This window comes from Pygocentrus nattereri, chromosome 19 (assembly GCF_015220715.1).
Source record: "Pygocentrus nattereri isolate fPygNat1 chromosome 19, fPygNat1.pri, whole genome shotgun sequence".
NCBI classification, from domain to species: Eukaryota; Metazoa; Chordata; class Actinopteri; order Characiformes; family Serrasalmidae; genus Pygocentrus; species Pygocentrus nattereri.
The window spans coordinates 8830383-8842089 of NC_051229.1; the positions used below are offsets into that span (position 1 = coordinate 8830383).

At 40.1% G+C, this 11707-nt stretch overlaps 1 long non-coding RNA gene across 1 annotated transcript; it reads right to left on the minus strand.

The window, feature by feature from the left end:
- Window positions 1-568: 568 nt before the first annotated feature.
- Window positions 569-10774, minus strand: LOC108430163. Its single transcript, XR_001858063.2, has 3 exons — window positions 10712-10774; window positions 5596-5671; window positions 569-877 (listed from the first exon to the last, which is right to left on the minus strand). It is a non-coding gene; the product is annotated as an uncharacterized LOC108430163 (long non-coding RNA).
- Window positions 10775-11707: the final 933 nt, after the last annotated feature.

The window sequence follows — 11707 nt, forward strand, 5'->3', positions numbered from 1 at the left end:
TTCCATCCAAGTAAACCCGGTTATTAAGTGACCACAGCCATTAAACACACTTTAAAAAGCAAGGTGTGGGGGGGCTCCCGAGTGGCGCAACCGTCTAAGCGTTGGCCGTATCGTCAGAAGATCGCAAGTTCAATCCTACAGCCATCCGTAGGAGTCCAAGAGAGCACAATTGGCCTCACTCTCTGGGTGGGTAGGATGGCTCCCCTTCTCCTCCCATCACTTAACGTGATACCAGTCAGCGCAAGCATCTGTTAGCACATCTGCAACAGATCTGGCGGCTGGCGCTTTTTTCCAAGCGCGTTCGGTTGTCCCGTGAAGTTGCATGAGCGGTAGTTTGAAAAGAAGCGGTGGCTGGTTTCACAGGTCTTGGAGGAAGCCTGTGTCAGCCTTCACCCTCCTAGCATTGTTAGTATCGTGTGATTGGGGTTCTAACTAGTGGGTGGAACTGGAGACAACTAAATTGGGGAGAAAATCAGGTATAAATAAATAAATAAATAAATAAAGCAAGGTGTGTGAAAACGTTTTATGGGTGCTGTGAGTGTCATTTTAGCATGGTTCACCAGAGCACCCTACAGCCACCCCCCACCCCCCTTCCCTTAAGCCTCCCTCAGTGGGCTAAAGGAGCTGTCACATGACCGAGCGCTGCTGTAATGTAACCCAGGCTGGTGAATGTGGTGGTGGTGCTATTCCTCAGTGTGTAATTGGTGTTGTTTTTGACAGGTGATGATTCTATTCGGTGGAGTAGACAGGCCGGTCAGGATGTGGAGAGCTGGAGATTTAGAACACCAGCAGCAGCGTTGAACGGAGCCCAGGGCGATATGTCACTGCAGGGTGATGTCTTCCCCTTCCCCATGTTGTCTTACTCATTCAACTCTGCCTGAGGGGAGAGAGCGAGAGAGAAGGAGAGGGGGCAAGAAGAGAGAGAGTGAGAGTGAGAGTGAGAGTGAGAGAGTGAGAGTGAGAGTGAGAGAGAGAGAGAGATTGAAAAGATAGCAAAAATTGCCCTGTTTGTAAACACCTTTATGTTATTCCAACCTGTCATTTGTACTATAATTTTTTTTGGTGTGATTATTGTCATAATGTTTCTTGTTCCCTCTTGATGATGCTTTGTACTGTGAGTATGGTCAGGCCAATAAAGCTCACTGAATTTAATTGAATAGGATGGAAGAGAGAGAAGGGGGCAGAAAGAGAAGAGGGGAAGACAAAAAGTAAGACAGGAGAGAGAGGAAAAAAAGTGTGAAAAAGAAACACACACACACACACACACACACACACGTTTCTTACACTGCAGAAAGGGGCTCTAGATCAGCGACTGCAGCAGTCTGCTCTCTTTTCCCCTCCACCATTTCTGCTGTATTTAAGTTCATTTAGCAGACTCGTTCATCCAGAGCAACTTACAAATGTTAGAGGCATTAGTAGAGCCTCCTACTCCCTGCAGTACTCCAGCGCTCAAAAGTCATTAAGGGTTACTGCAGAGTCCCAATTAAACCCAGACAGAAATAGAGGAAATCAATGGAGGTGGTATTTTGTTTGTGTGCATAATATTTCAAAATAAAAACCTGAGATGTGCCTCTGCTATTGCAAGGTGGGCGGGGGGCTTGCTTATGTAGGGAAGCATTTTCAGTTGAAATCGTGTATCTGGTGGACGCCTATAGCTATAAACCCTGTACCGCCATATGGTCTTTTAGCAACAGCTTTGAAATAATACAACTGACTGAAGATTCTGGACCATCATCTCTCGGCTCAAAGCAAATCCATCCGATATGCCCTCTGACATTTAATAAGGATCAGCCACATTAAGCAAATTTCAAAGGTCCTCTCTTCGCCTCTGCGTCCAATAACGATTCATCATCTGCCCTCTTTCTTCTCAAAGGCAACTTGTACTATGCTGCTTTCACACGCTCATTAGATTGCCTTACCGCCTTAAAATGAAAGGCTTCTTTGGAGCTTTGCCATACAAGAAACACTATTGGTTCCCTATAGAACCTTTCAGTGGTTGTTTTTGTGAATGAGATGTTTGAATATTTTGTAAGGTCTTGGCTCTTCGAGCCATTATTCTAAGCTAAGAATCACATCAGACCTTTATTTTAACCCTTCACATGGCCATCAGCCCACCAAAGGGCCCAAAGTTTTATTACACTCTTCTATAAGAATAGTTCAACCCATTTGCATTGAAGTCCCTGTAGTTACTAAATGATAACCACTAGTATGTAATAAGCTGTGAAGTTGTAACTCTTCGCATTCAAATTCTTTCTAGTTGGAAATTTTAGAATTGGCTGACATAGCCAACTGTTAAACACTTAAAAATGCCAGTGTCTATGGATTAATGGATTACTATAAGGAGGCTAAGTTGCATTTAGACAAATAAATAACCCAGCACTGGCCACTGGAAATGTACTGTCCTCTGCCATCATGAAAGAGTAAAGCTCAGTAACAAGATGGAAACTATAGTAAAAAATATATCAAAAGCTGCTGAATAGGCAACATTTTAGGTCAGGAGCTCAGACTATTATTATTCTATAATAATCCAATATTACGTGAAGGCTGCTATAAGTCATACTTGCATTTGCAAGCAATTTTCTTTGAGCCAAATTCCATTCATTTTAATAGAATTTTATACAAATGTGTATTTTGTGTTGCAGAATTCCGGAGCAAATCAATTTCATGTGGACTTTTACTTTGGTGAATTTTGACATATAAAGTCACATCCTCTACCAGTTGCACTTCTGCTTTGGCTGTGATGACCTCTGAAGAAGTGCCTCCTTATAGCATTGAACCCCCAAATTGGAGGAAGTGCTAAGTTAATCAGTGCAAGCACAAATCTTTGAACATTTCTTCCCCACTGGCTATAAATAAACACATAAAAGAGAGACTGAACACAGTCAGTCAGGATATTATATTATTAGCTTTGTTTTTGTGCTTTTACTATTTGTTTTAGACAAGGTGGTCAGCTCACAAACTGCAAGGTTAGTTCCTTGCCTAACTGCAGCTGCACCCAAACACCCTACTGCTGTTTGCTGTTGATGACAGGTGATTTAGCTATTTATTTAGCAACGTTAGCTTCTTGGCTAACCACATCTGCACATCTACCCTACAGTAGCCACCAAATGTGGCAGCAAGCCACACTTTTTTTGCTACAGATCAGTGTGCAGCACAATGCTCTGGTGAGTATATAGTTATATAGTTATATATAATTTTGTTCACTTTTGTGTTTTTACTATTTACAGTAGGTGAGTAAGCCAGCTTCCTAATAGCTATGTTAGCTCCTTGGCTGACCACAGCTGCACACAAGTCACCTCACTGCCACCAACCTTGTCAGTTATCTACTGTTGTTTTGGTACAACTCAGTGTCCAGCACTATACTTTCATGAATACATACATTCACTTTTGTCTCCATACTGTTTATGGTCAACGAGTTAGCTTGCTAACTGGACCTGGGTTCGAGTCCCAGGGTCCGATTCCCAGGGTCCTTTCTGTGTGGAGTTTGCATGTCCTCTCCAAGTCTGCAGGGGTTTTCCCCTACAGTCTAAAGGCATGCAGTCAGGCCAACTGGAGATGCTGAATCAGCCATAGGTGTGAGTGCATATTTGTGTCTGCCCTGTGATAGAATTGCGACCTGTCCAGGGTGTTTCCTGGGATTGGTACCAGCATGACCCATTAGGATAAGCAGTTTAGAAAACGTGTGGGTTTACATGAGATTAAGACACATCATGTAACAAATGAGAGCATGAAATGAAACAAAAATGCGTCGATTTTATAAAATGTATTTTTCAAAGCTGTTTGCGTGTGTAGCGAGAGAAAAATAGCTTTAGTTTGAGGTGGCCTGGTCTGCATCACACAATTTCGGGTCTGAAAACAAGCCCCACTCCGGCCTTGATCACATCCATCATACATGGTGATGCAAAACTGCAAAAGTCCAATGTGACTGTGGCCTTAGTGCCACTCAGAGCTGTTTAGAGCCATGTTTTCCAACCCCGCTCTTGGAGACCCACTGTCCTGCACATTTTAGTGTTTTCCCTGCTCCCAGCACAAATCATCCAAATAATCAGCTCATTAAAAACCCCTTGCTGAGTTAGTCAGACATGGGTCTGTTAAAGCAGAGAAAGGACTGAAATGCACAGGACAGTGTGTTTTCAGGACTTGGGTGGTACTCTGAACAGAAAGGGATGGGCATGAGGTCTAATCAATGTTGGGGTAATGGGACACTGTCAGAGGCTGTGTGTCTGAAAAAGTTTCTCACTAATGAGACCACCAGTCAGGCCAAACTTTACTCTTTGTTGTTGCTGTTGTTGTGTTTATGTGGTCTTCTCTTTGAGATCAAAACAATGTGGATGCCACATAAAATATAACTTTGGCGGGGAGGGGATATAAGTTTGAGCAGCCTGCTGAGTGTAGTCCTCTGTCCAAAGTCTGCCCATGAGGACATTTGATTTGACCCACCAGAAAGTTAGCCCAACATCACCACCTCACCCAATGAGAAAGGAAAGTTTTGTAGCCTGCCTACGTTCGTTACTTAGATACTATTTTGTCTTTTTGGTCCTCATCCCAGTATGTGTATTCCACTTTGGCCCCCAGTGCAGAAAGGTTTGGACATTTCCATATTTATATATGATTTTTCCTACTTTTGCATACTTTACTTTTTCCATATTTTAGAATATAACTGAAAATATTAAAACAGCAATTGTGTAGATAGATAACAATGACATGTTTAACCAAAACAATGTACTTTGAAGTGCAGTAGTGAACCATGACTATCACAGCTAGGCCATAAATGTAAAAAACTGGTCAAAAACGAGGACGAAATATCTCTGCAATAATGCTAATTAGTGCTTTAATGATTTTAGTAGTATGTTGGCAAGCTAACGGTGATTCACATTAACTTTTAAAATTGTTAACATATATTTAACTAGTAACATGTTCACAGTAATTCTTTCAGAGTTTTGGCATAGAGCTGCTGCTGATTTCACCCTGACTGAAACATTGGTCAGGCTACCACTGACTCTCAATCAGTGATACATCTTGGACTTCCAGAAGGTCTAGCGAGGTGTCACGAAACTGGTTCCACCCATTGGAAATGTAAACATGATTGGTTCATTTCATAAATTGGTGCATTAGGCTCTTGCAGTCAGTTGTTGTTGTTGAAGTTCAGCTCTTGAAGTCCTAATCAATAGGAAAGCTAACTTTGCTTTATCTACTTAGGTACCACAGAGAAAATAAAATCCTGATTGGATCATTTTTCATTGGGTGATTCGAGAATTTAACCCTTCTGACTGAAGCACTGAAAGAGACACACATATACTGAGACTTTGTTGGCTGCTGAAAACTACAGAGAACTGACAAATTTGCATGCAGACCACATTAAAGCAAAAAAATAAATACGATTCTTTAAACCATGTTTACGTCAGTCCAACCAGGGAAACATTTCAGTCACTCAACAGTAAAGCAGCAGGTACATTATTAATTCAGGCTAGGTGAGTTTACAGGTGATACATGGGGAGGAATCTAATGTTGAACTTGTTACAAAAGAAGATAATCATTTTGTTTGAGGGCATTAAAATTGACAGACATATTTTCATTCAAGGCCGTAACACTTACATTTTTTCTTTCTTAAGGGGGACCCTTTACTCTTTACTCTCATGGGAGGTCTAGGACCCTCCTCCAGCCCCAAACCCTGAACACAGAAAAGAAAAACATATCATTTGAATCCAAAGACGAAACTCCAGATAACACAGTTACCCCTGTGGGTTTAATAGCTACAATATTATTTAGCTCAGTGGAAACATGCCATAAAGACAGTATTACAAGTCTGAGTGTATGCGTGTGTTACTCATAGGTTCTGAACCAGCCTATTCTGCGATGTTCATAAGCAGCCGGCCCAACCAAAGGAACATCTTGGCTAGTGCTCTTTCTCTCCCTCCTACTCCTCTTCCTCCTCCTCTCCTTCGGAGCAAACAAAGCAGCCTTTTGTCAGGGCTTTAATTAGCTGAGAGCAGGACAGACCTGTTCTTTCCCATTTTCTGTGGGAAAATATTCCATCGATTTTTCTTCCTTTTCAGAGGAGGAATCGAAAACGAGCCGGGCTCCGTGCGCGCTCAGTGCGGGATTAGAAACAGCAGGGGGGCTGAAGGGTAGGGTGCCCCCCTCCCCGTCCCATCACAATTCACAACACTCAGCCCCTGCCGCAAGAAAGCAGCCAATTAGAGCGCTCGATCCATCGCCCGTCATGGTCGACCTTTTGCCGTCTGGCTGCGTTAGATGTTCTTTTCTCTTCTGTGGAGAGTCCAGCAAGTGAGACCTTTCCCGAACTCCCAGAAGGCGAGAGTTATTATTGTTGTTTTGCGGTGCAATCAGAATGCTATAATTACATAGCTACATAAAGACTTACATTAACATTTGATTACATTCTGTATCTACAGGTTCCAGCCTGCACTTCTGTTTATATAAATTCTGTATCTACAAGTTTGAATCTTCATCTTTGATTATTTCCATGTATACATGCCAAGGAGTTATTCAATTCAGATGTGATAAGATAAGATAAGATAATCCTTTATTAGTCCCACAGTGGGGAAATTCACAATGGCAGATGTCATATGCTGTCATATTTTATTGAGTAATATAACAGTGTCAGTGGCAATTATCTGTGATGTTTGATGTCATGACAGCTTATGTTACATACAAATTTTTGCTGGGTACTCTAGTTAGCTGTCCATGATGTCTGTCATGGAAATTGCTGATAATGATATCACTGTTATACTCCTGAACCTAGTCTGTCATGACAGTGTATAACATCTGCAATGATGTTTATGGTATGATTGTCAATTTATGTACTGAATCACAGTTTCTGTGCTGTGTCACACATCCTGCACAATATACAAACACAGTAAATCTGAACGTCATGAACGTGAAGATGTATTGGTGCATATGCTCATAAAAGCAAGGATGCCAACAAGACTGCATGAGTGTCATTTTGATGCACTAACAATCTTGTCAGTATATACACTGTATAAGAATTGTGTTTTGGAGGTGTAATTAATCTCGCTAACAGCTCATAGTTTGGTGGTTTATATAGAAATCAGGTACTTTGGTCCTCCTCTTGTGAAATACCTACTATGACAGCTCTCATCATAATACTTCAAAAGAAATCCAGAATAGAAACTAAATAAAAACAAAACTAAAACTAAATGGTCAGGGCCCAAGATTTTATTACACACTTCTATAACCTTAGAATAGCTCAGCCAGTTTGCATTGAAGGCCCTGTAGTTACTGAATAATAAACGTTATTATATACTAAGCCTGAGATTTTTTAGGGGTTAAAACAAGCCTGAGGACAGTGAACAGTCTGGGTCTTCTGTTTAGGTCAGAGCTTTTTATCTGTTTAGTCCAAAGAATAAAATAGCTTTTAGCTGGCTGCAATAGTCCATCTCACGCCAGTCAAGAAGCACCATGCAGTGCAGCAGCTGTAGCACACAAGAACCAGCACAGAAAAGTGCTGACTAACATGAAGCTTTGATTGTACTCATAAGTGTAAAACAGTGGTCTCCCTGGTCCTGGAGAGCTACCTTCCAGCAGGGCCTAGTTCCAATCACAATTTGCCACACCTGCTCCAGCTAATCAGCCTCTACCCAAGTCCCTAATTGGCTGCATTAGAGTCAAGCAAGGGGCAGGGCAGTTTATTGGATACAGGTTGGAACTAAACTCTGCAGGAAGGTAGTTCTCCAGGACCAAGGTTGGAGACCACTGGTGTAATGAAACGAAGCTATTTAGTGAATGTATCATGCTTGGTATCAGCCTTCACTGCACACTGTAATACTGCTGCAACTCCTATTTATGTATATATTGTGCTTTTAGACTCCCTCATACCACTCAGTGCCTGCGCTCATGTAAACAAATCAGTCTTATAGGCCATGAAAATATGCAAAAAATACTTTTACTCCAACTCTCTTGTATTTTAACTTATGTCTCCAATTCTGCATTAACTTGCTGTTTTTGACTTAAAAAGTACACAAGGTGAGAAATTACGATGTGTAATGTGAGGGACATTATTTGAGATGAAAATATATACATAGCATGTCTTTAGACTTTAGGTTGGTTGCTTTGCTCTGTGCAACTTTAAGCCACTTATCACTAACTATGGATTTGTGGTCCGAGTCTAGGTTTAATATAGTACAGTAATACAAAGATGTTGGCAAATATGACTGTGTTCCATCTACCTGATACCTGTGGTGTGTGGTAGCCTATAGCCATAAAAGTCTTATGTCCTATATGGAACTTTTTTTCCCTTTTGGGCAGTTGGGACATATTTTATGTTTTTTTTTTAATAAAGCCTTAAAAATGCAAATACCAAATTTCAATGCCTATTCCTATCATGCAAGATATTTCAAGGCATATACAGTACTGCGCAAAAGACAAAGACCACCCATCATTTAATTTCCAGCCAATACAGCCATTAACTATGGTTAAAAGTGGTTAATTTTTTAAAGAGATACTTCTGAGGAGATTAGACATAAAAGCACTCACTTGTATATGGAAGGGGAAAGCCAGAGCCCAAAGGCAGCAAGAAAACAGGAGTTTCCAAAACTAGTGTAAATTTTTTTAAAAAGCTACAGAGAAAATGGGAAGGCTAATAACCGTGCAAGACCTGGTAGATCACCAAAGTTATCACCATCAGATAAACAGCTATTTCATTTTTGAAGAAGAGGAGAAAATCAAGCTGCTTCAGATCTGAAAAGATCTGTAGGTGTTTCTGTCCATCCTTCCACTGTGAGAAGACAACTCAGTACTATGAGTCTGAAAGGATGTGTAGCTGTCAAGAAGGCTCACTGAGAAAGAGAGAAAGACAAACTCGAAAAAGGAAGAAGCTGAAGGTGTTCTCTGAAAACAGGACTGGCCACTCTAGAGTCCAGACCTCAACATCACTGAATGTGTTTAAGATTACCTTAATTGTGAATGTAAACAACTTCTAAAGCTGAATGTTGAGGGTGTGAAAAATAGATATTATATTTAGTTGTTGAGACTTTTTTTCTGTTGAAAAATGAAAAGAACTTGTGCCACTTAACTGAAATTAAATAAAAGCATTGTGACCTCTGACTTTTGTTATATATGCCATAGAGGACATACAATCCCATTTCCAAAAAAGTTGGCACACTGTGGAAAATGTGAATAAAAATAAATTGCAATGATGTGTAAATCATGTAAACCCTATATTTCATTGAAAATCGTACAAATACAATACATTAAATGCTGAAACTAATTTCCCACCTTTTTGGGAAATGAGGTTGGACAATGGTTAAAATGTGGATCAGTATAAGAAATGTTCTAACTGTAATGAAGTAATGAAACACAATACAACACCAAAATCAAAAACTGACCATTAGCTTTCATCCAGAGGGCTATTTGTTGTGAGAAATCTCAAAGCTTCAGAGTATAACATGCTATTACAGCCCATGTAGGTGTACATTTCCATGACAAAGGGCAATTATTTTTCATATAGAAAGGACCATTACCTGTATTTTATTGCTTGTATTTGTAATATTATTTGTATGGAACCAAAATTAGCCCAAGCTGTGAATACATCTTCAGGCTCAGCTGGACTGCCCTGTGTAAATAATTATTAAATGAAGTGAAATAAGTGGCTTTAGCAGAAAGTCACACATGCAGGCTGGCCATGTGTCCCATGCTGTCTTCACTTGCTTGTGAGGTGATCGGAGTTCCTTCAGGCAAAGGCAGAATTACAGAGTCTTTCGATTAAAGTAAAAATATGTTTAGCTGGTTGAAACTGGCTACGCACATAATCAGAAATAAGGCTTTGTTTTCATATGCTTTTTCTCTAAATAGCCTAAATATAAAATTATTATTTATTCATTTCATGAACAAAATACGATATTAAAATAGGCTGACTTAACAAGCTAATCGCTAACAGCGAAGTTAAGGTCAAGTTAAATGTTAAATGTTCAAATGTCAATTCAGTCTTCAATTGACTGGTTTAGCTACAGCTTGTAACAGTCTAACTATTAGAGGCTATACGTAATAAATAAATAATAATAAAAAAAAACAATATTGTATATATAAATAGAGGGTAACCTGCACCTACTAGCCTATGGAGACACCAGACAGATAATAGTCTGAATAACACTAACACATTCTACAGCAATGAGACATGAATTGAGCACTCCAACATACCCATGTGTCAAAAAAAGCCAAAGTGTATTAAATGTGATTTACCAGACACACAAACAACCAACAAATACAAAAATTGTCCCAGATCCTTTTTTCTTCAGAAAATGAAGTCCTTGAGTCCAGCTTTACAAATACGTTTTTAAATAAGGAACAGTCTCACCGGTTTTGATCCAGTGATGGAGGAGAACGAAAGTGAGGAAGATGAAAAAGGAATGACTGGAGAAATATATAATCCATAGGAAGACGAAAAACTGTTGCCCAGAGATGTTTTCTTGTGCGCTCTGAAGTGGCATGTTCAAACCAGAAAAAGAGTATTGCCTTGCCCAGCAGCAAACTGCTGGGTGGTATAAAGTCTCCTCCTAATAAACGTACCAGTAACTCCACTGAGCAGCACAAACAACAACAATGGGACATTAAACAAACAAAGCATGGAATTAGCATAGTATGCTAACAGCTACTACAAAGAAAACCAACACATTTCATCCTAAATACATGAAATTGGTTCTAACAAAAGAAGACACAAAACAATACTCACACCAGCATAAGAAACACAAGTTTCCTGGAAAAGGAGATGATTGAACACGGCATAAAGTGTTGGAATCCAAACAACTTTTTCCTATTTCCTGTCTCTCTAACCTTTATACTTGTTCCTGCCTCAAGGACTCAGAACAGCTCATAGCTCACCCCAGAGGCTGGAGGTGGGAATGCCATGCCAAAAATGGCACCTTCTTCACCCAAAATAAAAAAAATGTGACCATGGTGGTTACGAGCTGCTATGACTTGCATAAGTGAAGCAAGGTTAGCTTAGCGCTAATGTAACACTGGGTAACCCTATAACAATCCTAATGGAAATTAGCCTTATGCTAGCAGCGTTAATTGAATGAATCACAGTATGGCTACGCACAGCGCAATGGGTGAGGTTCCCAGTGGATGGTCTTTTACTATACTGTTGTGACGGGAAGTCGATTCCAAAAGAATTGATTCTTTGACTCCAATGTGTCTGGCAGTCCGGTTCGACTCTTGTCTCTTAGACTCTAAGACTCAAAATATCATCATAATAGGCTCGAAGGACGTTTAGACGAAGGAGTGTGTAACACAGGAAAGAGTGTGAGTTGGGTAATGTGAGTTTGTTTAATTACTAGCTCTAAATAACGCTGATCACCAGCTGCTGTTGTGCTTACAGTGCACAGAAATATTTTTGGTCCATCCTGCGCAGCAACAGAATCAGTACCTAGAGCGGAAATGAAAGCCAAAAACAAGCCATGTTTTATTAAATGTCTTGAGGAAGAAGCTGAGATTTGCTCTTATTTGCCAGCTTCCTATTCAAATTTCCATTCCACCTTAAATGGCACTTCAGTAACATCCTAGAACCAGCACACCCCCAAGGTAAATGCTGCATGATTTAACATGGAATGGGAAAATTTATACAAGAATCTGGCAAATACGAAGCTGGATTCAGCCTGGTGAAAAGAGGAACAACATCCAACTTTTTCTTTTTCAAATAATTGAAAAAGAATTTGAAAATGGTTCC